Here is a 27,681-nt window from a genome sequence, read left to right on the forward strand (position 1 = left end):
ACAGTTGCATGACACATGCCGAGTAGGCCTCTGACAGACGACAGTGTGTGTTCAAAGCTGAGGTAGGAAGGGCTCATGGACGCGGCACACAGACCGAGGAGGCCTCAGACAGAGGACAGTGTGTGTTCAAAGCTGAGGTAGGAAGGGCTCATGGGCGCGGCACACAGACGGAGGAGGCCTCAGACAGAGGATGGTGTGTGTTCAAAGCTAAGGTAGGAAGGGCTCATGGACGCAGCACACAGACGGAGGAGGCCTCAAACAGAGGACAGTGTGTCTTCAAAGCTAAGGTAGGAAGGGCTCATGGACGCAGCACACAGACGGAGGAGGCCTCAAACAGAGGACAGTGTGTGTTCAAAGCTGAGGTAGGAAGGGCTCATGGACGCAGCACACAGACCGAGGAGGCCTCAGACAGAGGACAGTGTGTGTTCAAAGCTGAGGTAGGAAGGGATCATGGACGCAGCACACAGACCGAGTAGGCCTCAGACAGAGGACAGTGTGTGTTCAAAGCTGAGGTAGGAAGGGCTCATGGACGCAGCACACAGACCGAGGAGGCCTCAGACAGAGGACAGTGTGTGTTCAAAGCTGAGGTAGGAAGGGCTCATGGATGCAGCAGACAGACCGAGGAGGCCTCAGACAGAGGACAGTGTGTGTTCAAAGCTGAGGTAGGAAGGGCTCATGGACGCAGCACACAGACCGAGGAGGCCTCAGACAGAGGACAGTGTGTGCTCAAAGCTGAGGTAGGAAGGGCTCATGGATGCAGCACACAGACCGAGGAGGCCTCAGACAGAGGACAGTGTGTGTTCAATGCTGAGGTAGGAAGGGCTCATGGACGCAGCACACAGACGGAGGAGGCCTCAGACAGAGGATAGTGTGTGTTCAAAGCTGAGGTAGGAAGGGTTCATGGACGCGGCACACAGACGAAGGAGGCCTCAGACAGAGGACAGTGTGTGTTCAAAGCTGAGGTAGGAAGGGCTCATGGACGTGGCACACAGACGGAGGAGGCCTCAGACAGAGGATAGTGTGTGTTCAAAGCTAAGGTAGGAAGGGCTCATGGACGCAGCACACAGACGGAGGAGGCCTCAAACAGAGGACAGTGTGTGTTCAAAGCTGAGGTAGGAAGGGCTCATGGACGCAGCACACAGACCGAGGAGGCCTCAGACAGAGGACAGTGTGTGTTCAAAGCTGAGGTAGGAAGGGCTCATGGACGCGGCACACAGACGGAGGAGGCTTCAGACAGAGGATAGTGTGTGTTCAAAGCTAAGGTAGGAAGGGCTCATGGACGCAGCACACAGACGGAGGAGGCCTCAAACAGAGGACAGTGTGTGTTCAAAGCTGAGGTAGGAAGGGCTCATGGACGCAGCACACAGACCGAGTAGGCCTCAGACAGAGGACAGTGTGTCTTCAGAGCTGAGGTAGGAAGGGTTCATGGACGCAGCACACATGCCAAGTAGGCCTCATACAGAGGACAGTGTGTCTTCAAAGCTGAGGTTGGAAGGGCTCATGGACACAGCACACAGACCGAGGAGGCCTCATACAGAGGACAATGTGTCCTCAGTGCTGAGGTAGCAGGGGCTCATGGACGCTGCACACAGACCGAGGAGGCCTCAGACAGAGGACAATGTGTCCTCAGAGCTGAGGTAGCAGGGGCTCATGGATGCAGCACACAGACCGAGGAGGCCTCAGACAGAGGACAATGTGTCCTCAGAGTTGAGGTAGCAGGGGCTCATGGATGCAGCACACAGACCGAGGAGGCCTCGGATAGAGGACAGTGTGTATTCAGAGCTGAGGTAGGAAGGGCTTGTGGAAGCAGCACACAGACCGAGGAGGCCTCAGACAGAGGATAATGTGTAACTAGAGCTGAGGTAGGAAGGTCTTGTGGAAGCAGCACACAGACCGAGGAGGCCTCAGACAGAGCACAGTGTGTCTTCAGAGCTGAGGTAGGAAGGGCTCATGGAAGCAGCACAAAGACCAAGGATGCCTCAGACAGAGGACAGTGTGTCCTTAGACCTGAGGTAGCAAGGGCTCGTCGAAGCAGCACACAGACCAAGGAGGCCTCAGACAGAGGACAGTGTGTCTTTCGAGCTGAGGGAGGAAGGGCTTGTAATAAGCAGCACACACACCGAGGAGGCCTCAGACAGAGGACAGTGTGTCCTCATAGCTGCGGTAGCAAGGGCTTGTGGAAGCATCACACAGATCGAGGAGGCCTCAGACAGAGGACAGTGTGTCTTCAGAGCTGAGGTAGGAAGGGCTCGGGGAAGCAGCACACAGACCGAGGAGGCCTCCGACAGAGGACAGTGTGTCTTCAGAGCTGAGGTAGCAAGGGCTCACGGAAGCAGCAATAAAATCTCTTACTTTGGCATTGACAGGGTTCCTGCATCAGCAAGAGGGGGTGATCGGGAACGTCATCTGCGACGCCTGGAATCTGAATAAAAAGTGAAGCTGCAAAGTAAGACCCCAGGAGGCCTCAACCATGAGGAGGACCTCCACGTCCATTTAGGGTGAACTGAGAACAATTCATGCCCCCTATTACGCAACAGTAATATGGTAGAGCTCCCCATCATCCTCCCCTTCTCCCCCCTTTTTCCCGTATTGCTCCCCTGGCCACCCGGCTACGCCAATTCATGCCAATTCACCTCCGCAATAACCAATGTTAACCTTTAATTTTTGTTATGATACCAGGAGTGGACTTAACCCAGTGTTTCTTCCACCTACACCCCTGGAGGCATCGATAGGACATGCAACTACAGGCACTAGTCAACTTTCATTTATCAATTTAAATTCTTGTGCTTTGAATACAAACTTTACTCGGTAGTATTCATATGGGTCTTACATCGTAGTTGAACACAGAATGCAATAGTGTTCACTGCCACTTGGCATTTTTTCATTCATAACTTCTATGACACTTTGGTTCGTGCATTGTAATTTATTATCACAAATGAATTCAGTGAATTAATTTTTGAAAAACTGTCCCGTTGCCTATATTATGAATTACAGTGGTCATTTTAACTGTTTAATTCATTCTTACACTTTGTTTCAATTTATATGTATAAAGTTTTGCAGAGTCTGTTTTCTAAAACCATGACGCAGACTAGCAACATATGCAAATGATTTCTCTATGTTTACTATTTTGTAAGAGGAACTGTTGGAAATAACACTGCCACTTCCTGGTTTGTTGTATGACTCATTGACAAAGACCGTGCTGTCGAAACGCGTCTGAGTCATTTAATACAATCTCCTAAAAAGAAAACCTGAGTGCGACTTCTTTTTCCTGCGCCCTGAACAGCGTGAGAAATGCTGTCTGATATATTTATATATATATATATATATATATATATATATATACATCCAAAATCGAAGGTTGCCCAACAGTGACGACGCCACACAGCAGAGAGTTCAACGCCTTTAATGAATGGCTGTAGCGCAACAGGGTAACAGTCTCACCCCCAGATCCATCAACAGCCCAACGCGTTTCAAGCACTACGATGCTCTTGTTCACGGGCAAATGGCAAAGAAAGATGGCAGGCAGTCAATCAGGAACAGCTGATAAGCACACAAACTAGTCCCGCCTCCGTGGGCGTATGCATGCAGAGCATGCTGGTACTGTGAGTTCCTGTTGTTTTCACCACAGTGGGTGCCTATCCATCCTTCACTATAATCCAGCATTATTACCCCAGTGGGTTGAAGGGAGCTGAAAAAACACCGCTGAGCTTAAATCCAAAGTCCATTCACACGGCACTCTCAGCTTCACAGAGTTCGCAAGTACGAACTCAGGATCTGCTTGAAAACAGCGGGGCGTCCTCGCGACCAGGCCGGCCGCATTTAATCCAAAATCGAAGGTTGCCCAACAGTGACGACGCCACACAGCAGAGAGTTCAACGCCTTTAATGAATGGCTGTAGCGCAACAGGGTAACAGTCTCACCCCCAGATCCATCAACAGCCCAACGCGTTTCAAGCACTACGATGCTCTTGTTCACGGGCAAATGGCAAAGAAAGATGGCAGGCAGTCAATCAGGAACAGCTGATAAGCACACAAACTAGTCCCGCCTCCGTGGGCGTATGCATGCAGAGCATGCTGGTACTGTGAGTTCCTGTTGTTTTCACCACAGTGGGTGCCTATCCATCCTTCACTATAATCCAGCATTATTACCCCAGTGGGTTGAAGGGAGCTGAAAAAACACCGCTGAGCTTAAATCCAAAGTCCATTCACACGGTTCTCTCAGCTTCACAGAGTTCGCAAGTACGAACTCAGGATCTGCTTGAAAACAGCGGGGCGTCCTCGCGACCAGTCCGGCCGCATTTAATCCAAAATCGAAGGTTGCCCAACAGTGACGACGCCACACAGCAGAGAGTTCAACGCCTTTAATGAATGGCTGTAGCGCAACAGGGTAACAGTCTCACCCCCAGATCCATCAACAGCCCAACGCGTTTCAAGCACTACGATGCTCTTGTTCACGGGCAAATGGCAAAGAAAGATTGCAGGCAGTCAATCAGGAACAGCTGATAAGCACACAAACTAGTCCCGCCTCCGTGGGCGTATGCATGCAGAGCATGCTGGTACTGTGAGTTCCTGTTGTTTTCACCACAGTGGGTGCCTATCCATCCTTCACTATAATCCAGCATTATTACCCCAGTGGGTTGAAGGGAGCTGAAAAAACACCGCTGAGCTTAAATCCAAAGTCCATTCACACGGCACTCTCAGCTTCACATAGTTCGCAAGTACAAACTCAGGATCTGCTTGAAAACAGCGGGGCGTCCTCGCGACCAGGCCGGCCGCATTTAATCCAAAATCGAAGGTTGCCCAACAGTGACGACGCCACACAGCAGAGAGTTCAACGCCTTTAATGAATGGCTGTAGCGCAACAGGGTAACAGTCTCACCCCCAGATCCATCAACAGCCCAACGCGTTTCAAGCACTACGATGCTCTTGTTCACGGGCAAATGGCAAAGAAAGATGGCAGGCAGTCAATCAGGAACAGCTGATAAGCACACAAACTAGTCCCGCCTCCGTGGGCGTATGCATGCAGAGCATGCTGGTACTGTGAGTTCCTGTTGTTTTCACCACAGTGGGTGCCTATCTATCCTTCACTATAATCCAGCATTATTACCCTAGTGGGTTGAAGGGAGCTGAAAAAACACCGCTGAGCTTAAATCCAAAGTCCATTCACACGGCACTCTCAGCTTCACAGAGTTCCTAAGTACGAACTCAGGATCTGCTTGAAAACAGCAGGGCGTTCTCGCGACCAGGCCGGCCGCATTTAATCCAAAATCGAAGGTTGCCCAACAGTGACGACGCCACACAGCAGAGAGTTCAACGCCTTTAATGAATGGCTGTAGCGCAACAGGGTAACAGTCTCACCCCCAGATCCATCAACAGCCCAACGCGTTTCAAGCACTATGATGCTCTTGTTCACGGGCAAATGGCAAAGAAAGATGGCAGGCAGTCAATCAGGAACAGCTGATAAGCACAGAAACTAGTCCCGCCTCCGTGGGCGTATGCATGCAGAGCATGCTGGTACTGTGAGTTCCTGTTGTTTTCACCACAGTGGGTGCCTATCCATCCTTCACTATAATCCAGCATTATTACCCCAGTGGGTTGAAGGGAGCTGAAAAAACACCGCTGAGCTTAAATCCAAAGTCCATTCACACGGCACTCTCAGCTTCACAGAGTTCCTAAGTACGAACTCAGGATCTGCTTGAAAACAGCAGGGCGTTCTCGCGACCAGGCCGGCCGCATTTAATCCAAAATCGAAGGTTGCCCAACAGTGACGACGCCACACAGCAGAGAGTTCAACGCCTTTAATGAATGGCTGTAGCGCAACAGGGTAACAGTCTCACCCCCAGATCCATCAACAGCCCAACGCGTTTCAAGCACTATGATGCTCTTGTTCACGGGCAAATGGCAAAGAAAGATGGCAGGCAGTCAATCAGGAACAGCTGATAAGCACAGAAACTAGTCCCGCCTCCGTGGGCGTATGCATGCAGAGCATGCTGGTACTGTGAGTTCCTGTTGTTTTCACCACAGTGGGTGCCTATCCATCCTTCACTATAATCCAGCATTATTACCCCAGTGGGTTGAAGGGAGCTGAAAAAACACCGCTGAGCTTAAATCCAAAGTCCATTCACACGGCACTCTCAGCTTCACAGAGTTCGCAAGTACGAACTCAGGATCTGCTTGAAAACAGCGGGGCGTCCTCGCGACCAGGACGGCCGCATTTAATCCAAAATCGAAGGTTGCCCAACAGTGACGACGCCACACAGCAGAGAGTTCAACGCCTTTAATGAATGGCTGTAGCGCAACAGGGTAACAGTCTCACCCCCAGATCCATCAACAGCCCAACGCGTTTCAAGCACTACGATGCTCTTGTTCACGGGCAAATGGCAAAGAAAGATGGCAGGCAGTCAATCAGGAACAGCTGATAAGCACACAAACTAGTCCCGCCTCCGTGGGCGTATGCATGCAGAGCATGCTGGTACTGTGAGTTCCTGTTGTTTTCACCACAGTGGGTGCCTATCCATCCTTCACTATAATCCAGCATTATTACCCCAGTGGGTTGAAGGGAGCTGAAAAAACACCGCTGAGCTTAAATCCAAAGTCCATTCACAGGGCACTCTCAGCTTCACAGAGTTCGCAAGTACGAACTCAGGATCTGCTTGAAAACAGCGGGGCGTCCGCGCGACCAGGCCGGCCGCATTTAATCCAAAATCGAAGGTTGCCCAACAGTGACGACGCCACACAGCAGAGAGTTCAACGCCTTTAATGAATGGCTGTAGCGCAACAGGGTAACAGTCTCACCCCCAGATCCATCAACAGCCCAACGCGTTTCAAGCACTACGATGCTCTTGTTCACGGGCAAATGGCAAAGAAAGATGGCAGGCAGTCAATCAGGAACAGCTGATAAGCACACAAACTAGTCCCGCCTCCGTGGGCGTATGCATGCAGAGCATGCTGGTACTGTGAGTTCCTGTTGTTTTCACCACAGTGGGTGCCTATCCATCCTTCACTATAATCCAGCATTATTACCCCAGTGGGTTGAAGGGAGCTGAAAAAACACCGCTGAGCTTAAATCCAAAGTCCATTCACACGGCACTCTCAGCTTCACAGAGTTCGCAAGTACGAACTCAGGATCTGCTTGAAAACAGCGGGGCGTCCTCGCGACCAGGCCGGCCGCATTTAATCCAAAATCGAAGGTTGCCCAACAGTGACGACGCCACACAGCAGAGAGTTCAACGCCTTTAATGAATGGCTGTAGCGCAACAGGGTAACAGTCTCACCCCCAGATCCATCAACAGCCCAACGCGTTTCAAGCACTACGATGCTCTTGTTCACGGGCAAATGGCAAAGAAAGATGGCAGGCAGTCAATCAGGAACAACTGATAAGCACAGAAACTAGTCCCGCCTCCGTGGGCGTATGCATGCAGAGCATGCTGGTACTGTGAGTTCCTGTTGTTTTCACCACAGTGGGTGCCTATCCATCCTTCACTATAATCCAGCATTATTACCCCAGTGGGTTGAAGGGAGCTGAAAAAACACCGCTGAGCTTAAATCCAAAGTCCATTCACACGGCACTCTCAGCTTCACAGAGTTCGCAAGTATGAACTCAGGATCTGCTTGAAAACAGCGGAGCGTCCTCGCGACCAGGCCGGCCGCATTTAATCCAAAATCGAAGGTTGCCCAACAGTGACGACGCCACACAGCAGAGAGTTCAACGCCTTTAATGAATGGCTGTAGCGCAACAGGGTAACAGTCTCACCCCCAGATCCATCAACAGCCCAACGCGTTTCAAGCACTACGATGCTCTTGTTCACGGGCAAATGGCAAAGAAAGATGGCAGGCAGTCAATCAGGAACAGCTGATAAGCACACAAACTAGTCCCGCCTCCGTGGGCGTATGCATGCAGAGCATGCTGGTACTGTGAGTTCCTGTTGTTATCACCACAGTGGGTGCCTATCCATCCTTCACTATAATCCAGCATTATTACCCCAGTGGGTTGAAGGGAGCTGAAAAAACACCGCTGAGCTTAAATCCAAAGTCCATTCACAGGGCACTCTCAGCTTCACAGAGTTCGCAAGTACGAACTCAGGATCTGCTTGAAAACAGCGGGGCGTCCTCGCGACCAGGCCGGCCGCATTTAATCCAAAATCGAAGGTTGCCCAACAGTGACGACGCCACACAGCAGAGAGTTCAACGCCTTTAATGAATGGCTGTAGCGCAACAGGGTAACAGTCTCACCCCCAGATCCATCAACAGCCCAACGCGTTTCAAGCACTACGATGCTCTTGTTCACGGGCAAATGGCAAAGAAAGATGGCAGGCAGTCAATCAGGAACAGCTGATAAGCACACAAACTAGTCCCGCCTCCGTGGGCGTATGCATGCAGAGCATGCTGGTACTGTGAGTTCCTGTTGTTTTCACCACAGTGGGTGCCTATCCATCCTTCACTATAATCCAGCATTATTACCCCAGTGGGTTGAAGGGAGCTGAAAAAACACCGCTGAGCTTAAATCCAAAGTCCATTCACACGGCACTCTCAGCTTCACAGAGTTCGCAAGTACGAACTCAGGATCTGCTTGAAAACAGCGGGGCGTCCTCGCGACCAGGCCGGCCGCATTTAATCCAAAATCGAAGGTTGCCCAACAGTGACGACGCCACACAGCAGAGAGTTCAACGCCTTTAATGAATGGCTGTAGCGCAACAGGGTAACAGTCTCACCCCCAGATCCATCAACAGCCCAACGTGTTTCAAGCACTACGATGCTCTTGTTCACGGGCAAATGGCAAAGAAAGATGGCAGGCAGTCAATCAGGAACAACTGATAAGCACACAAACTAGTCCCGCCTCCGTGGGCGTATGCATGCAGAGCATGCTGGTACTGTGAGTTCCTGTTGTTTTCACCACAGTGGGTGCCTATCCATCCTTCACTATAATCCAGCATTATTACCCCAGTGGGTTGAAGGGAGCTGAAAAAACACCGCTGAGCTTAAATCCAAAGTCCATTCACACGGCACTCTCAGCTTCACAGAGTTCGCAAGTACGAACTCAGGATCTGCTTGAAAACAGCGGGGCGTCCTCGCGACCAGGCCGGCCGCATTTAATCCAAAATCGAAGGTTGCCCAACAGTGACGACGCCACACAGCAGAGAGTTCAACGCCTTTAATGAATGGCTGTAGCGCAACAGGGTAACAGTCTCACCCCCAGATCCATCAACAGCCCAACGCGTTTCAAGCACTACGATGCTCTTGTTCACGGGCAAATGGCAAAGAAAGATGGCAGGCAGTCAATCAGGAACAGCTGATAAGCACACAAACTAGTCCCGCCTCCGTGGGCGTATGCATGCAGAGCATGCTGGTACTGTGAGTTCCTGTTGTTATCACCACAGTGGGTGCCTATCCATCCTTCACTATAATCCAGCATTATTACCCCAGTGGGTTGAAGGGAGCTGAAAAAACACCGCTGAGCTTAAATCCAAAGTCCATTCACACGGCACTCTCAGCTTCACAGAGTTCGCAAGTACGAACTCAGGATCTGCTTGAAAACAGCGGGGCGTCCTCGCGACCAGGCCGGCCGCATTTAATCCAAAATCGAAGGTTGCCCAACAGTGACGACGCCACACAGCAGAGAGTTCAACGCCTTTAATGAATGGCTGTAGCGCAACAGGGTAACAGTCTCACCCCCAGATCCATCAACAGCCCAACGCGTTTCAAGCACTACGATGCTCTTGTTCACGGGCAAATGGCAAAGAAAGATGGCAGGCAGTCAATCAGGAACAGCTGATAAGCACACAAACTAGTCCCGCCTCCGTGGGCGTATGCATGCAGAGCATGCTGGTACTGTGAGTTCCTGTTGTTTTCACCACAGTGGGTGCCTATCCATCCTTCACTATAATCCAGCATTATTACCCCAGTGGGTTGAAGGGAGCTGAAAAAACACCGCTGAGCTTAAATCCAAAGTCCATTCACACGGCACTCTCAGCTTCACAGAGTTCGCAAGTACGAACTCAGGATCTGCTTGAAAACAGCGGGGCGTCCTCGCGACCAGGCCGGCCGCATTTAATCGAAAATCGAAGGTTGCCCAACAGTGACGACGCCACACAGCAGAGAGTTCAACGCCTTTAATGAATGGCTGTAGCGCAACAGGGTAACAGTCTCACCCCCAGATCCATCAACAGCCCAACGCGTTTCAAGCACTACGATGCTCTTGTTCACGGGCAAATGGCAAAGAAAGATGGCAGGCAGTCAATCAGGAACAGCTGATAAGCACACAAACTAGTCCCGCCTCCGTGGGCGTATGCATGCAGAGCATGCTGGTACTGTGAGTTCCTGTTGTTTTCACCACAGTGGGTGCCTATCCATCCTTCACTATAATCCAGCATTATTACCCCAGTGGGTTGAAGGGAGCTGAAAAAACACCGCTGAGCTTAAATCCAAAGTCCATTCACACGGCACTCTCAGCTTCACAGAGTTCGCAAGTACGAACTCAGGATCTGCTTGAAAACAGCGGGGCGTCCTTGCGACCAGGCCGGCCGCATTTAATCCAAAATCGAAGGTTGCCCAACAGTGACGATGCCACACAGCAGAGAGTTCAACGCCTTTAATGAATGGCTGTAGCGCAACAGGGTAACAGTCTCACCCCCAGATCCATCAACAGCCCAACGCGTTTCAAGCACTACGATGCTCTTGTTCACGGGCAAATGGCAAAGAAAGATGGCAGGCAGTCAATCAGGAACAGCTGATAAGCACACAAACTAGTCCCGCCTCCGTGGGCGTATGCATGCAGAGCATGCTGGTACTGTGAGTTCCTGTTGTTTTCACCACAGTGGGTGCCTATCCATCCTTCACTATAATCCAGCATTATTACCCCAGTGGGTTGAAGGGAGCTGAAAAAACACCGCTGAGCTTAAATCCAAAGTCCATTCACACGGCACTCTCAGCTTCACAGAGTTCGCAAGTACGAACTCAGGATCTGCTTGAAAACAGCGGGGCGTCCTCGCGACCAGGCCGGCCGCATTTAATCCAAAATCGAAGGTTGCCCAACAGTGACGACGCCACACAGCAGAGAGTTCAACGCCTTTAATGAATGGCTGTAGCGCAACAGGGTAACAGTCTCACCCCCAGATCCATCAACAGCCCAACGCGTTTCAAGCACTACGATGCTCTTGTTCACGGGCAAATGGCAAAGAAAGATGGCAGGCAGTCAATCAGGAACAGCTGATAAGCACACAAACTAGTCCCGCCTCCGTGGGCGTATGCATGCAGAGCATGCTGGTACTGTGAGTTCCTGTTGTTTTCACCACAGTGGGTGCCTATCTATCCTTCACTATAATCCAGCATTATTACCCTAGTGGGTTGAAGGGAGCTGAAAAAACACCGCTGAGCTTAAATCCAAAGTCCATTCACACGGCACCCTCAGCTTCACAGAGTTCGCAAGTACGAACTCAGGATCTGCTTGAAAACAGCAGGGCGTCCTCGCGACCAGGCCGGCCGCATTTAATCCAAAATCGAAGGTTGCCCAACAGTGACGACGCCACACAGCAGAGAGTTCAACGCCTTTAATGAATGGCTGTAGCGCAACAGGGTAACAGTCTCACCCCCAGATCCATCAACAGCCCAACGCGTTTCAAGCACTACGATGCTCTTGTTCACGGGCAAATGGCAAAGAAAGATGGCAGGCAGTCAATCAGGAACAGCTGATAAGCACACAAACTAGTCCCGCCTCCGTGGGCGTATGCATGCAGAGCATGCTGGTACTGTGAGTTCCTGTTGTTTTCACCACAGTGGGTGCCTATCCATCCTTCACTATAATCCAGCATTATTACCCCAGTGGGTTGAAGGGAGCTGAAAAAACACCGCTGAGCTTAAATCCAAAGTCCATTCACACGGCACTCTCAGCTTCACAGAGTTCGCAAGTACGAACTCAGGATCTGCTTGAAAACAGCGGGGCGTCCTCGCAACCAGGCCGGCCGCATTTAATCCAAAATCGAAGGTTGCCCAACAGTGACGACGCCACACAGCAGAGAGTTCAACGCCTTTAATGAATGGCTGTAGCGCAACAGGGTAACAGTCTCACCCCCAGATCCATCAACAGCCCAACGCGTTTCAAGCACTACGATGCTCTTGTTCACGGGCAAATGGCAAAGAAAGATGGCAGGCAGTCAATCAGGAACAGCTGATAAGCACACAAACTAGTCCCGCCTCCGTGGGCGTATGCATGCAGAGCATGCTGGTACTGTGAGTTCCTGTTGTTTTCACCACAGTGGGTGCCTATCCATCCTTCACTATAATCCAGCATTATTACCCCAGTGGGTTGAAGGGAGCTGAAAAAACACCGCTGAGCTTAAATCCAAAGTCCATTCACACGGCACTCTCAGCTTCACAGAGTTCGCAAGTACGAACTCAGGATCTGCTTGAAAACAGCGGGGCGTCCTCGCGACCAGGCCGGCCGCATTTAATCCAAAATCGAAGGTTGCCCAACAGTGACGACGCCACACAGCAGAGAGTTCAACGCCTTTAATGAATGGCTGTAGCGCAACAGGGTAACAGTCTCACCCCCAGATCCATCAACAGCCCAACGCGTTTCAAGCACTACGATGCTCTTGTTCACGGGCAAATGGCAAAGAAAGATGGCAGGCAGTCAATCAGGAACAGCTGATAAGCACACAAACTAGTCCCGCCTCCGTGGGCGTATGCATGCAGAGCATGCTGGTACTGTGAGTTCCTGTTGTTTTCACCACAGTGGGTGCCTATCCATCCTTCACTATAATCCAGCATTATTACCCCAGTGGGTTGAAGGGAGCTGAAAAAACACCGCTGAGCTTAAATCCAAAGTCCATTCACACGGCACTCTCAGCTTCACAGAGTTCGCAAGTACGAACTCAGGATCTGCTTGAAAACAGCGGGGCGTCCTCGCGACCAGGACGGCCGCATTTAATCCAAAATCGAAGGTTGCCCAACAGTGACGACGCCACACAGCAGAGAGTTCAACGCCTTTAATGAATGGCTGTAGCGCAACAGGGTAACAGTCTCACCCCCAGATCCATCAACAGCCCAACGCCTTTCAAGCACTACGATGCTCTTGTTCACGGGCAAATGGCAAAGAAAGATGGCAGGCAGTCAATCAGGAACAGCTGATAAGCACACAAACTAGTCCCGCCTCCGTGGGCGTATGCATGCAGAGCATGCTGGTAATGTGAGTTCCTGTTGTTTTCACCACAGTGGGTTCCTATCCATCCTTCACTATAATCCAGCATTATTACCCCAGTGGGTTGAAGGGAGCTGAAAAAACACCGCTGAGCTTAAATCCAAAGTCCATTCACACGGCACTCTCAGCTTCACAGAGCTCGCAAGTACAAACTCAGGATCTGCTTGAAAACAGCGGGGCGTCCTCGCGACCAGGCCGGACGCATTTAATCCAAAATCGAAGGTTGCCCAACAGTGACGACGCCACACAGCAGAGAGTTCAACGCCTTTAATGAATGGCTGTAGCGCAACAGGGTAACAGTCTCACCCCCAGATCCATCAACAGCCCAACGCGTTTCAAGCACTACGATGCTCTTGTTCACGGGCAAATGGCAAAGAAAGATGGCAGGCAGTCAATCAGGAACAGCTGATAAGCACACAAACTAGTCCCGCCTCCGTGGGCGTATGCATGCAGAGCATGCTGGTACTGTGAGTTCCTGTTGTTTTCACCACAGTGGGTGCCTATCCATCCTTCACTATAATCCAGCATTATTACCCCAGTGGGTTGAAGGGAGCTGAAAAAACACCGCTGAGCTTAAATCCAAAGTCCATTCACACGGCACTCTCAGCTTCACAGAGTTCGCAAGTACGAACTCAGGATCTGCTTGAAAACAGCGGGGCGTCCTCGCGACCAGGCCGGCCGCATTTAATCCAAAATCGAAGGTTGCCCAACAGTGACGACGCCACACAGCAGAGAGTTCAACGCCTTTAATGAATGGCTGTAGCGCAACAGGGTAACAGTCTCATCCCCAGATCCATCAACAGCCCAACGCGTTTCAAGCACTACGATGCTCTTGTTCACGGGCAAATGGCAAAGAAAGATGGCAGGCAGTCAATCAGGAACAGCTGATAAGCACACACACTAGTCCCGCCTCCGTGGGCGTATGCATGCAGAGCATGCTGGTACTGTGAGTTCCTGTTGTTTTCACCACAGTGGGTGCCTATCCATCCTTCACTATAATCCAGCATTATTACCCCAGTGGGTTGAAGGGAGCTGAAAAAACACCGCTGAGCTTAAATCCAAAGTCCATTCACACGGCACTCTCAGCTTCACAGAGTTCGCAAGTACGAACTCAGGATCTGCTTGAAAACAGCGGGGTGTCCTCGCGACCAGGCCGGCCGCATTTAATCCAAAATCGAAGGTTGCCCAACAGTGACGACGCCACACAGCAGAGAGTTCAACGCCTTTAATGAATGGCTGTAGCGCAACAGGGTAACAGTCTCACCCCCAGATCCATCAACAGCCCAACACGTTTCAAGCACTACGATGCTCTTGTTCACGGGCAAATGGCAAAGAAAGATGGCAGGCAGTCAATCAGGAACAGCTGATAAGCACACAAACTAGTCCCGCCTCCGTGAGCGTATGCATGCAGAGCATGCTGGTACTGTGAGTTCCTGTTGTTTTCACCACAGTGGGTGCCTATCCATCCTTCACTATAATCCAGCATTATTACCCCAGTGGGTTGAAGGGAGCTGAAAAAACACCGCTGAGCTTAAATCCAAAGTCCATTCACACGGCACTCTCAGCTTCACAGAGTTCGCAAGTACGAACTCAGGATCTGCTTGAAAACAGCGGGGCGTCCTCGCGACCAGGCCGGCCGCATTTAATCCAAAATCGAAGGTTGCCCAACAGTGACGACGCCACACAGCAGAGAGTTCAACGCCTTTAATGAATGGCTGTAGCGCAACAGGGTAACAGTCTCACCCCCAGATCCATCAACAGCCCAACGCGTTTCAAGCACTATGATGCTCTTGTTCACAGGCAAATGGCAAAGAAAGATGGCAGGCAGTCAATCAGGAACAGCTGATAAGCACACAAACTAGTCCCGCCTCCGTGGGCGTATGCATGCAGAGCATGCTGGTACTGTGAGTTCCTGTTGTTTTCACCACAGTGGGTGCCTATCCATCCTTCACTATAATCCAGCATTATTACCCCAGTGGGTTGAAGGGAGCTGAAAAAACACCGCTGAGCTTAAATCCAAAGTCCATTCACACGGCACTCTCAGCTTCACAGAGTTCGCAAGTACGAACTCAGGATCTGCTTGAAAACAGCGGGGCGTCCTCGCGACCAGGCCGGCCGCATTTAATCCAAAATCGAAGGTTGCCCAACAGTGACGACGCCACACAGCAGAGAGTTCAACGCCTTTAATGAATGGCTGTAGCGCAACAGGGTAACAGTCTCACCCCCAGATCCATCAACAGCCCAACGCGTTTCAAGCACTACGATGCTCTTGTTCACGGGCAAATGGCAAAGAAAGATGGCAGGCAGTCAATCAGGAACAGCTGATAAGCACACAAACTAGTCCCGCCTCCGTGGGCGTATGCATGCAGAGCATGCTGGTACTGTGAGTTCCTGTTGTTTTCACCACAGTGGGTGCCTATCCATCCTTCACTATAATCCAGCATTATTACCCCAGTGGGTTGAAGGGAGCTGAAAAAACACCGCTGAGCTTAAATCCAAAGTCCATTCACACGGTTCTCTCAGCTTCACAGAGTTCGCAAGTACGAACTCAGGATCTGCTTGAAAACAGCGGGGCGTCCTCGCGACCAGGCCGGCCGCATTTAATCCAAAATCGAAGGTTGCCCAACAGTGACGACGCCACACAGCAGAGAGTTCAACGCCTTTAATGAATGGCTGTAGCGCAACAGGGTAACAGTCTCACCCCCAGATCCATCAACAGCCCAACGCGTTTCAAGCACTACGATGCTCTTGTTCACGGGCAAATGGCAAAGAAAGATGGCAGGCAGTCAATCAGGAACAGCTGATAAGCACACAAACTAGTCCCGCCTCCGTGGGCGTATGCATGCAGAGCATGCTGGTACTGTGAGTTCCTGTTGTTTTCACCACAGTGGGTGCCTATCCATCCTTCACTATAATCCAGCATTATTACCCCAGTGGGTTGAAGGGAGCTGAAAAAACACCGCTGAGCTTAAATCCAAAGTCCATTCACACGGCACTCTCAGCTTCACAGAGTTCGCAAGTACGAACTCAGGATCTGCTTGAAAACAGCGGGGCGTCCTCGCGACCAGGCCGGCCGCATTTAATCCAAAATCGAAGGTTGCCCAACAGTGACGACGCCACACAGCAGAGAGTTCAACGCCTTTAATGAATGGCTGTAGCGCAACAGGGTAACAGTCTCACCCCCAGATCCATCAACAGCCCAACGCGTTTCAAGCACTACGATGCTCTTGTTCACGGGCAAATGGCAAAGAAAGATGGCAGGCAGTCAATCAGGAACAGCTGATAAGCACACAAACTAGTCCCGCCTCCGTGGGCGTATGCATGCAGAGCATGCTGGTACTGTGAGTTCCTGTTGTTTTCACCACAGTGGGTGCCTATCCATCCTTCACTATAATCCAGCATTATTACCCCAGTGGGTTGAAGGGAGCTGAAAAAACACCGCTGAGCTTAAATCCAAAGTCCATTCACACGGCACTCTCAGCTTCACAGAGCTCGCAAGTACAAACTCAGGATCTGCTTGAAAACAGCGGGGCGTCCTCGCGACCAGGCCGGACGCATTTAATCCAAAATCGAAGGTTGCCCAACAGTGACGACGCCACACAGCAGAGAGTTCAACGCCTTTAATGAATGGCTGTAGCGCAACAGGGTAACAGTCTCACCCCCAGATCCATCAACAGCCCAACGCGTTTCAAGCACTACGATGCTCTTGTTCACGGGCAAATGGCAAAGAAAGATGGCAGGCAGTCAATCAGGAACAGCTGATAAGCACACAAACTAGTCCCGCCTCCGTGGGCGTATGCATGCAGAGCATGCTGGTACTGTGAGTTCCTGTTGTTTTCACCACAGTGGGTGCCTATCCATCCTTCACTATAATCCAGCATTATTACCCCAGTGGGTTGAAGGGAGCTGAAAAAACACCGCTGAGCTTAAATCCAAAGTCCATTCACACGGCACTCTCAGCTTCACAGAGTTCGCAAGTACGAACTCAGGATCTGCTTGAAAACAGCGGGGCGTCCTCGCGACCAGGCCGGCCGCATTTAATCCAAAATCGAAGGTTGCCCAACAGTGACGACGCCACACAGCAGAGAGTTCAACGCCTTTAATGAATGGCTGTAGCGCAACAGGGTAACAGTCTCACCCCCAGATCCATCAACAGCCCAACGCGTTTCAAGCACTACGATGCTCTTGTTCACGGGCAAATGGCAAAGAAAGATGGCAGGCAGTCAATCAGGAACAGCTGATAAGCACACACACTAGTCCCGCCTCCGTGGGCGTATGCATGCAGAGCATGCTGGTACTGTGAGTTCCTGTTGTTTTCACCACAGTGGGTGCCTATCCATCCTTCACTATAATCCAGCATTATTACCCCAGTGGGTTGAAGGGAGCTGAAAAAACACCGCTGAGCTTAAATCCAAAGTCCATTCACACGGCACTCTCAGCTTCACAGAGTTCGCAAGTACGAACTCAGGATCTGCTTGAAAACAGCGGGGCGTCCTCGCGACCAGGCCGGCCGCATTTAATCCAAAATCGAAGGTTGCCCAACAGTGACGACGCCACACAGCAGAGAGTTCAACGCCTTTAATGAATGGCTGTAGCGCAACAGGGTAACAGTCTCACGCCCAGATCCATCAACAGCCCAACGCGTTTCAAGCACTACGATGCTCTTGTTCACGGGCAAATGGCAAAGAAAGATGGCAGGCAGTCAATCAGGAACAGCTGATAAGCACACAAACTAGTCCCGCCTCCATGGGCGTATGCATGCAGAGCATGCTGGTACTGTGAGTTCCTGTTGTTTTCACCACAGTGGGTGCCTATCCATCCTTCACTATAATCCAGCATTATTACCCCAGTGGGTTGAAGGGAGCTGAAAAAACACCGCTGAGCTTAAATCCAAAGTCCATTCACACGGCACTCTCAGCTTCACAGAGTTCGCAAGTACGAACTCAGGATCTGCTTGAAAACAGCGGGGCGTCCTCGCGACCAGGCCGGCCGCATTTAATCCAAAATCGAAGGTTGCCCAACAGTGACGACGCCACACAGCAGAGAGTTCAACGCCTTTAATGAATGGCTGTAGCGCAACAGGGTAACAGTCTCACCCCCAGATCCATCAACAGCCCAACGCGTTTCAAGCACTATGATGCTCTTGTTCACGGGCAAATGGCAAAGAAAGATGGCAGGCAGTCAATCAGGAACAGCTGATAAGCACACAAACTAGTCCCGCCTCCGTGGGCGTATGCATGCAGAGCATGCTGGTACTGTGAGTTCCTGTTGTTTTCACCACAGTGGGTGCCTATCCATCCTTCACTATAATCCAGCATTATTACCCCAGTGGGTTGAAGGGAGCTGAAAAAACACCGCTGAGCTTAAATCCAAAGTCCATTCACACGGCACTCTCAGCTTCACAGAGTTCGCAAGTACGAACTCAGGATCTGCTTGAAAACAGCGGGGCGTCCTCGCGACCAGGCCGGCCGCATTTAATCCAAAATCGAAGGTTGCCCAACAGTGACGACGCCACACAGCAGAGAGTTCAACGCCTTTAATGAATGGCTGTAGCGCAACAGGGTAACAGTCTCACCCCCAGATCCATCAACAGCCCAACGCGTTTCAAGCACTACGATGCTCTTGTTCACGGGCAAATGGCAAAGAAAGATGGCAGGCAGTCAATCAGGAACAGCTGATAAGCACACAAACTAGTCCCGCCTCCGTGGGCGTATGCATGCAGAGCATGCTGGTACTGTGAGTTCCTGTTGTTTTCACCACAGTGGGTGCCTACCCATCCTTCACTATAATCCAGCATTATTACCCCAGTGGGTTGAAGGGAGCTGAAAAAACACCGCTGAGCTTAAATCCAAAGTCCATTCACACGGTTCTCTCAGCTTCACAGAGTTCGCAAGTACGAACTCAGGATCTGCTTGAAAACAGCGGGGCGTCCTCGCGACCAGGCCGGCCGCATTTAATCCAAAATCGAAGGTTGCCCAACAGTGACGACGCCACACAGCAGAGAGTTCAACGCCTTTAATGAATGGCTGTAGCGCAACAGGGTAACAGTCTCACCCCCAGATCCATCAACAGCCCAACGCGTTTCAAGCACTACGATGCTCTTGTTCACGGGCAAATGGCAAAGAAAGATGGCAGGCAGTCAATCAGGAACAGCTGATAAGCACACAAACTAGTCCCGCCTCCGTGGGCGTATGCATGCAGAGCATGCTGGTACTGTGAGTTCCTGTTGTTTTCACCACAGTGGGTGCCTATCTATCCTTCACTATAATCCAGCATTATTACCCTAGTGGGTTGAAGGTAGCTGAAAAAACACCGCTGAGCTTAAATCCAAAGTCCATTCACACGGCACTCTCAGCTTCACAGAGTTCGCAAGTACGAACTCAGGATCTGCTTGAAAACAGCAGGGCGTTCTCGCGACCAGGCCGGCCGCATTTAATCCAAAATCGAAGGTTGCCCAACAGTGACGACGCCACACAGCAGAGAGTTCAACGCCTTTAATGAATGGCTGTAGCGCAACAGGGTAACAGTCTCACCCCCAGATCCATCAACAGCCCAACGCGTTTCAAGCACTATGATGCTCTTGTTCACGGGCAAATGGCAAAGAAAGATGGCAGGCAGTCAATCAGGAACAGCTGATAAGCACAGAAACTAGTCCCGCCTCCGTGGGCGTATGCATGCAGAGCATGCTGGTACTGTGAGTTCCTGTTGTTTTCACCACAGTGGGTGCCTATCCATCCTTCACTATAATCCAGCATTATTACCCCAGTGGGTTGAAGGGAGCTGAAAAAACACCGCTGAGCTTAAATCCAAAGTCCATTCACACGGCACTCTCAGCTTCACAGAGTTCGCAAGTACGAACTCAGGATCTGCTTGAAAACAGCGGGGCGTCCTCGCGACCAGGACGGCCGCATTTAATCCAAAATCGAAGGTTGCCCAACAGTGACGACGCCACACAGCAGAGAGTTCAACGCCTTTAATGAATGGCTGTAGCGCAACAGGGTAACAGTCTCACCCCCAGATCCATCAACAGCCCAACGCGTTTCAAGCACTACGATTCTCTTGTTCACGGGCAAATGGCAAAGAAAGATGGCAGGCAGTCAATCAGGAACAGCTGATAAGCACACAAACTAGTCCCGCCTCCGTGGGCGTATGCATGCAGAGCATGCTGGTACTGTGAGTTCCTGTTGTTTTCACCACAGTGGGTGCCTATCCATCCTTCACTATAATCCAGCATTATTACCCCAGTGGGTTGAAGGGAGCTGAAAAAACACCGCTGAGCTTAAATCCAAAGTCCATTCACAGGGCACTCTCAGCTTCACAGAGTTCGCAAGTACGAACTCAGGATCTGCTTGAAAACAGCGGGGCGTCCGCGCGACCAGGCCGGCCGCATTTAATCCAAAATCGAAGGTTGCCCAACAGTGACGACGCCACACAGCAGAGAGTTCAACGCCTTTAATGAATGGCTGTAGCGCAACAGGGTAACAGTCTCACCCCCAGATCCATCAACAGCCCAACGCGTTTCAAGCACTACGATGCTCTTGTTCACGGGCAAATGGCAAAGAAAGATGGCAGGCAGTCAATCAGGAACAGCTGATAAGCACACAAACTAGTCCCGCCTCCGTGGGCGTATGCATGCAGAGCATTCTGGTACTGTGAGTTCCTGTTGTTTTCACCACAGTGGGTGCCTATCCATCCTTCACTATAATCCAGCATTATTACCCCAGTGGGTTGAAGGGAGCTGAAAAAACACCGCTGAGCTTAAATCCAAAGTCCATTCACACGGCACTCTCAGCTTCACAGAGTTCGCAAGTACGAACTCAGGATCTGCTTGAAAACAGCGGGGCGTCCTCGCGACCAGGCCGGCCGCATTTAATCCAAAATCGAAGGTTGCCCAACAGTGACGACGCCACACAGCAGAGAGTTCAACGCCTTTAATGAATGGCTGTAGCGCAACAGGGTAACAGTCTCACCCCCAGATCCATCAACAGCCCAACGCGTTTCAAGCACTACGATGCTCTTGTTCACGGGCAAATGGCAAAGAAAGATGGCAGGCAGTCAATCAGGAACAGCTGATAAGCACACAAACTAGTCCCGCCTCCGTGGGCGTATGCATGCAGAGCATGCTGGTACTGTGAGTTCCTGTTGTTTTCACCACAGTGGGTGCCTATCCATCCTTCACTATAATCCAGCATTATTACCCCAGTGGGTTGAAGGGAGCTGAAAAAACACCGCTGAGCTTAAATCCAAAGTCCATTCACACGGCACTCTCATCTTCACAGAGTTCGCAAGTACGAACTCAGGATCTGCTTGAAAACAGCGGGGCGTCCTCGCGACCAGGCCGGCCGCATTTAATCCAAAATCGAAGGTTGCCCAACAGTGACGACGCCACACAGCAGAGAGTTCAACGCCTTTAATGAATGGCTGTAGCGCAACAGGGTAACAGTCTCACCCCCAGATCCATCAACAGCCCAACGCGTTTCAAGCACTACGATGCTCTTGTTCACGGGCAAATGGCAAAGAAAGATGGCAGGCAGTCAATCAGGAACAGCTGATAAGCACACAAACTAGTCCCGCCTCCGTGGGCGTATGCATGCAGAGCATGCTGGTACTGTGAGTTCCTGTTGTTTTCACCACAGTGGGTGCCTATCCATCCTTCACTATAATCCAGCATTATTACCCTAGTGGGTTGAAGGGAGCTGAAAAAACACTGCTGAGCTTCAATCCAAAGTCCATTCACACGGCACTCTCAGCTTCACAGAGTTCGCAAGTACGAACTCAGGATCTGCTTGAAAACAGCGGGGCGTCCTCGCGACCAGGCCGGCCGCATTTAATCCAAAATCGAAGGTTGCTCAACAGTGACGACGCCACACAGCAGAGACTTCAACGCCTTTAATGAATGGCTGTAGCGCAACAGGGTAACAGTCTCACCCCCAGATCCATCAACAGCCCAACGCGTTTCAAGCACTACGATGCTCTTGTTCACGGGCAAATGGCAAAGAAAGATGGCAGGCAGTCAATCAGGAACAGCTGATAAGCACACAAACTAGTCCCGCCTCCGTGGGCGTATGCATGCAGAGCATGCTGGTACTGTGAGTTCCTGTTGTTTTCACCACAGTGGGTGCCTATCCATCCTTCACTATAATCCAGCATTATTACCCCAGTGGGTTGAAGGGAGCTGAAAAAACACCGCTGAGCTTAAATCCAAAGTCCATTCACACGGCACTCTCAGCTTCACAGAGTTCGCAAGTACGAACTCAGGATCTGCTTGAAAACAGCGGGGCGTCCTCGCGACCAGGCCGGCCGCATTTAATCCAAAATCGAAGGTTGCCCAACAGTGACGACGCCACACAGCAGAGAGTTCAACGCCTTTAATGAATGGCTGTAGCGCAACAGGGTAACAGTCTCACCCCCAGATCCATCAACAGCCCAACGCGTTTCAAGCACTAAGATGCTCTTGTTCACGGGGAAATGGCAAAGAAAGATGGCAGGCAGTCAATCAGGAACAGCTGATAAGCACACAAACTAGTCCCGCCTCCGTGGGCGTATGCATGCAGAGCATGCTGGTACTGTGAGTTCCTGTTGTTATCACCACAGTGGGTGCCTATCCATCCTTCACTATAATCCAGCATTATTACCCCAGTGGGTTGAAGGGAGCTGAAAAAACACCACTGAGCTTAAATCCAAAGTCCATTCACACGGCACTCTCAGCTTCACAGAGTTCGCAAGTACGAACTCAGGATCTGCTTGAAAACAGCGGGGCGTCCTCGCGACCAGGCCGGCCGCATTTAATCCAAAATCGAAGGTTGCCCAACAGTGACGACGCCACACAGCAGAGAGTTCAACGCCTTTAATGAATGGCTGTAGCGCAACAGGGTAACAGTCTCACCCCCATATCCATCAACAGCCCAACGCGTTTCAAGCACTACGATGCTCTTGTTCACGGGCAAATGGCAAAGAAAGATGGCAGGCAGTCAATCAGGAACAGCTGATAAGCACACAAACTAGTCCCGCCTCCGTGGGCGTATGCATGCAGAGCATGCTGGTACTGTGAGTTCCTGTTGTTTTCACCACAGTGGGTGCCTATCCATCCTTCACTATAATCCAGCATTATTACCCCAGTGGGTTGAAGGGAGCTGAAAAAACACCGCTGAGCTTAAATCCAAAGTCCATTCACACGGCACTCTCAGCTTCACAGAGTTCGCAAGTACGAACTCAGGATCTGCTTGAAAACAGCGGGGCGTCCTCGCGACCAGGCCGGCCGCATTTAATCCAAAATTGAAGGTTGCCCAACAGTGACGACGCCACACAGCAGAGAGTTCAACGCCTTTAATGAATGGCTGTAGCGCAACAGGGTAACAGTCTCACCCCCAGATCCATCAACAGCCCAACGCGTTTCAAGCACTACGATGCTCTTGTTCACGGGCAAATGGCAAAGAAAGATGGCAGGCAGTCAATCAGGAACAGCTGATAAGCACACAAACTAGTCCCGCCTCCGTGGGCGTATGCATGCAGAGCATGCTGGTACTGTGAGTTCCTGTTGTTTTCACCACAGTGGGTGCCTATCCATCCTTCACTATAATCCAGCATTATTACCCCAGTGGGTTGAAGGGAGCTGAAAAAACACCGCTGAGCTTAAATCCAAAGTCCATTCACACGGCACTCTCAGCTTCACAGAGTTCGCAAGTACGAACTCAGGATCTGCTTGAAAACAGCGGGGCGTCCTCGCGACCAGGCCGGCCGCATTTAATCCAAAATCGAAGGTTGCCCAACAGTGACGACGCCACACAGCAGAGAGTTCAACGCCTTTAATGAATGGCTGTAGCGCAACAGGGTAACAGTCTCACCCCCAGATCCATCAACAGCCCAACGCGTTTCAAGCACTACGATGCTCTTGTTCACGGGCAAATGGCAAAGAAAGATGGCAGGCAGTCAATCAGGAACAGCTGATAAGCACACAAACTAGTCCCGCCTCCGTGGGCGTATGCATGCAGAGCATGCTGGTACTGTGAGTTCCTGTTGTTTTCACCACAGTGGGTGCCTATCCATCCTTCACTATAATCCAGCATTATTACCCCAGTGGGTTGAAGGGAGCTGAAAAAACACCGCTGAGCTTAAATCCAAAGTCCATTCACACGGCACTCTCAGCTTCACAGAGTTCGCAAGTACGAACTCAGGATCTGCTTGAAAACAGAGGGGCGTCCTCGCGACCAGGCCGGTCGCATTTAATCCAAAATCGAAGGTTGCCCAACAGTGACGACGCCACACAGCAGAGAGTTCAACGCCTTTAATGAATGGCTGTAGCGCAACAGGGTAACAGTCTCACCCCCAGATCCATCAACAGCCCAACGCGTTTCAAGCACTACGATGCTCTTGTTCACGGGCACATGGCAAAGAAAGATGGCAGGCAGTCAATCAGGAACAGCTGATAAGCACACAAACTAGTCCCGCCTCCGTGGGCGTATGCATGCAGAGCATGCTGGTACTGTGAGTTCCTGTTGTTTTCACCACAGTGGGTGCCTATCTATCCTTCACTATAATCCAGCATTATTACCCTAGTGGGTTGAAGGGAGCTGAAAAAACACCGCTGAGCTTAAATCCAAAGTCCATTCACACGGCACTCTCAGCTTCACAGAGTTCGCAAGTACGAACTCAGGATCTGCTTGAAAACAGCGGGGCGTCCTCGCGACCAGGCCGGCCGCATTTAATCCAAAATCGAAGGTTGCTCAACAGTGACGACGCCACACAGCAGAGACTTCAACGCCTTTAATGAATGGCTGTAGCGCAACAGGGTAACAGTCTCACCCCCAGATCCATCAACAGCCCAACGCGTTTCAAGCACTACGATGCTCTTGTTCACGGGCAAATGGCAAAGAAAGATGGCAGGCAGTCAATCAGGAACAGCTGATAAGCACACAAACTAGTCCCGCCTCCGTGGGCGTATGCATGCAGAGCATGCTGGTACTGTGAGTTCCTGTTGTTTTCACCACAGTGGGTGCCTATCCATCCTTCACTATAATCCAGCATTATTACCCCAGTGGGTTGAAGGGAGCTGAAAAAACACCGCTGAGCTTAAATCCAAAGTCCATTCACACGGCACTCTCAGCTTCACAGAGTTCGCAAGTACGAACTCAGGATCTGCTTGAAAACAGCGGGGCGTCCTCGCGACCAGGCCGGCCGCATTTAATCCAAAATCGAAGGTTGCCCAACAGTGACGACGCCACACAGCAGAGAGTTCAACGCCTTTAATGAATGGCTGTAGCGCAACAGGGTAACAGTCTCACCCCCAGATCCATCAACAGCCCAACGCGTTTCAAGCACTAAGATGCTCTTGTTCACGGGGAAATGGCAAAGAAAGATGGCAGGCAGTCAATCAGGAACAGCTGATAAGCACACAAACTAGTCCCGCCTCCGTGGGCGTATGCATGCAGAGCATGCTGGTACTGTGAGTTCCTGTTGTTATCACCACAGTGGGTGCCTATCCATCCTTCACTATAATCCAGCATTATTACCCCAGTGGGTTGAAGGGAGCTGAAAAAACACCACTGAGCTTAAATCCAAAGTCCATTCACACGGCACTCTCAGCTTCACAGAGTTCGCAAGTACGAACTCAGGATCTGCTTGAAAACAGCGGGGCGTCCTCGCGACCAGGCCGGCCGCATTTAATCCAAAATCGAAGGTTGCCCAACAGTGACGACGCCACACAGCAGAGAGTTCAACGCCTTTAATGAATGGCTGTAGCGCAACAGGGTAACAGTCTCACCCCCAGATCCATCAACAGCCCAACGCGTTTCAAGCACTACGATGCTCTTGTTCACGGGCAAATGGCAAAGAAAGATGGCAGGCAGTCAATCAGGAACAGCTGATAAGCACACAAACTAGTCCCGCCTCCGTGGGCGTATGCATGCAGAGCATGCTGGTACTGTGAGTTCCTGTTGTTTTCACCACAGTGGGTGCCTATCCATCCTTCACTATAATCCAGCATTATTACCCCAGTGGGTTGAAGGGAGCTGAAAAAACACCGCTGAGCTTAAATCCAAAGTCCATTCACACGGCACTCTCAGCTTCACAGAGTTCGCAAGTACGAACTCAGGATCTGCTTGAAAACAGCGGGGCGTCCTCGCGACCAGGCCGGCCGCATTTAATCCAAAATTGAAGGTTGCCCAACAGTGACGACGCCACACAGCAGAGAGTTCAACGCCTTTAATGAATGGCTGTAGCGCAACAGGGTAACAGTCTCACCCCCAGATCCATCAACAGCCCAACGCGTTTCAAGCACTACGATGCTCTTGTTCACGGGCAAATGGCAAAGAAAGATGGCAGGCAGTCAATCAGGAACAGCTGATAAGCACACAAACTAGTCCCGCCTCCGTGGGCGTATGCATGCAGAGCATGCTGGTACTGTGAGTTCCTGTTGTTTTCACCACAGTGGGTGCCTATCCATCCTTCACTATAATCCAGCATTATTACCCCAGTGGGTTGAAGGGAGCTGAAAAAACACCGCTGAGCTTAAATCCAAAGTCCATTCACACGGCACTCTCAGCTTCACAGAGTTCGCAAGTACGAACTCAGGATCTGCTTGAAAACAGCGGGGCGTCCTCGCGACCAGGCCGGCCGCATTTAATCCAAAATCGAAGGTTGCCCAACAGTGACGACGCCACACAGCAGAGAGTTCAACGCCTTTAATGAATGGCTGTAGCGCAACAGGGTAACAGTCTCACCCCCAGATCCATCAACAGCCCAACGCGTTTCAAGCACTACGATGCTCTTGTTCACGGGCAAATGGCAAAGAAAGATGGCAGGCAGTCAATCAGGAACAGCTGATAAGCACACAAACTAGTCCCGCCTCCGTGGGCGTATGCATGCAGAGCATGCTGGTACTGTGAGTTCCTGTTGTTTTCACCACAGTGGGTGCCTATCCATCCTTCACTATAATCCAGCATTATTACCCCAGTGGGTTGAAGGGAGCTGAAAAAACACCGCTGAGCTTAAATCCAAAGTCCATTCACACGGCACTCTCAGCTTCACAGAGTTCGCAAGTACGAACTCAGGATCTGCTTGAAAACAGAGGGGCGTCCTCGCGACCAGGCCGGTCGCATTTAATCCAAAATCGAAGGTTGCCCAACAGTGACGACGCCACACAGCAGAGAGTTCAACGCCTTTAATGAATGGCTGTAGCGCAACAGGGTAACAGTCTCACCCCCAGATCCATCAACAGCCCAACGCGTTTCAAGCACTACGATGCTCTTGTTCACGGGCACATGGCAAAGAAAGATGGCAGGCAGTCAATCAGGAACAGCTGATAAGCACACAAACTAGTCCCGCCTCCGTGGGCGTATGCATGCAGAGCATGCTGGTACTGTGAGTTCCTGTTGTTTTCACCACAGTGGGTGCCTATCTATCCTTCACTATAATCCAGCATTATTACCCTAGTGGGTTGAAGGGAGCTGAAAAAACACCGCTGAGCTTAAATCCAAAGTCCATTCACAC

The sequence above is a fragment of the Triturus cristatus genome, chromosome 4_1, assembly GCF_964204655.1.
Source record: "Triturus cristatus chromosome 4_1, aTriCri1.1, whole genome shotgun sequence".
Lineage (NCBI taxonomy): Eukaryota > Metazoa > Chordata > Amphibia > Caudata > Salamandridae > Triturus > Triturus cristatus.